Raw genomic sequence first — 2,051 nt, 5'->3', positions numbered from 1 at the left:
CCAAAGTGAAGAGCATTAGAGTTTATTTCACATCAGCCCACAAGAGACACCGGCAGATAACATCTGCACAACTGCCTGCAGAGAAGCCGAGCAGAAATCAAGAGTGCCCGAGACAGAAAGTCTCCTGGCAAACTCCACCAGAGCTGAATCGCTGAGACGCCGGCAGAATCTGTCACAGTGATAACGGGACACGGCCTCCAGGAGAATCCACCTAGATCCCGCGTCTCCAGGGTTACCATGGCAACCACAGCTACCTGGGTTCCCGCTGGGGGTCTTCAGCCACAGCGCAACTCACAGTAGGCCGGTCTTAACACTCTGCTCATGACTGGGTTGATGTCGAAATATAGTAATATTTAATCATCAAACCTAATTCGTAGATGTAGTATCATTAGCTGTATAGCCATAGTGTATAGCCATAACATATTCTCTCCCACCATTGCCAATTCATCACACTGCTCATTTCATTATTATTTTCATCTTTTTGATTATTGCAACTTGCATTTACTCTGTACATAGTAGTTTAGTTAATAAACTCCTTTATTTACACCCAGTTGTTGTCCTGTTGTATTCTTTTGACGTAGAGACTGGAGATCCATTGAATCGAGAAGTCATGGCTTCCGATATGAGATTGATAAATTTGGCAATGAAGTAATTCATTGTTGTCCTCCCAGAGGACTGGTGCCCCATTTCAACAAGAGTAAATTCTAAAATATGGCGTTAACGTTACAATAAATAAACAATAATTAGATTAGTCCACTTCCTTTAGCTGAGGTGTTGTACAGCCTGATGGCAGTGCATTGCATGCATCTCTCCACAACAGTCCTGAGCGGGTCCAGACTCCTGCCAAGCACAGACCCAGCCTTTTTGACCAGCTTGTCCAGTCTCTTTGTGTTCATGTCTGACATGCTGCTGCCCCAGCAGACTGCAGCATAAAAGAGTACACTGGCCACCACTGACTGATAAAACATGCAGCATTTCACTGCAAACGTCAAAGGACCTGAGCTTCCTGAGGAAAAATAATATAAATGCATTAATATGCATTGTGTGATCACGTAGACACTCAACATCCAAACTATTGGCTGGAACAAGCAGAGGGCAGAAAACCTTGAACAGACATTGGTCAAAAGATACATCAAGGTACCAACCACCTCAATGTAATTTGTATTTTTGGGTCAACATTTTGTAACTTCGATGTTTGTTTTGACAGACTGCACAAAGGATTAGAGAGGTGACACACGTCCTTGAGAAATTCACCACTGAGTTGTCTCAACAGGGATACACTGTGTCAGATGTATGGCAACGGACTAAAGATACTGTGAAAAAAATCCTCTAATTCTTGCATAATGTCAAAGCCTCATTTGGCTCAGTTCAGGTGTAGGTTTTCAACAAAAGGAGGTTATTGTAAACTGGATTCATGTTATACTTCTCTTCAGGAGGACCAACCAGTTAAATGACTTTCAGGAGATTAAGGAACTGCACCTGAGCATAACATTTCAGCTGCATCGTCAGACAGGTTTGATGACAACATACCACCATTAATGCAGACTTGTTTTACATGCTGCGACAGAATGTATTCACTACTACTTTATAGATAGTAAAAAAAGCTAACCCATTTATTTGAAAAAAAAATTCTGTTGGGCACTAGACTTGATTTTACTGATGTTTCAGTAGCCTGTATGTTGGCCATCATGGAGGGGTACACCACATCATTTTGTTTCACATTCTAGGCAATAAGACATCACCTCAGGAAGAAGACTGCTGTAGAAAAGAGAAGATACCATTACTCAATACAATGCTGTTGTGGGGGGAGCTGACAAACTCCCTCCTCCTACTCCATAATATATCCAATAGACAGAATTACAACAGAATTGCTGACACACACACACCTTCCTGTGTAGACGATTACTGATAAAACTTCTGATGACATGGTGCGGAAAAACAAAAGTTTATGTCAAGGTAATGCTGCTGATGAGACTTGAAGAAGAAGTAGTAGTAGAAGCAGCTCTGAGAGTACATGAGGAGTATGGCAGCAGCATATATATATATATATA

Source organism: Seriola dumerili, unplaced genomic scaffold (genome assembly GCF_002260705.1).
Source record: "Seriola dumerili isolate Sdu_G_001 unplaced genomic scaffold, Sdu_1.0 BDQW01000078.1, whole genome shotgun sequence".
NCBI classification, from domain to species: domain Eukaryota; kingdom Metazoa; phylum Chordata; class Actinopteri; order Carangiformes; family Carangidae; genus Seriola; species Seriola dumerili.
This window is presented reverse-complemented; position numbering follows the sequence as displayed.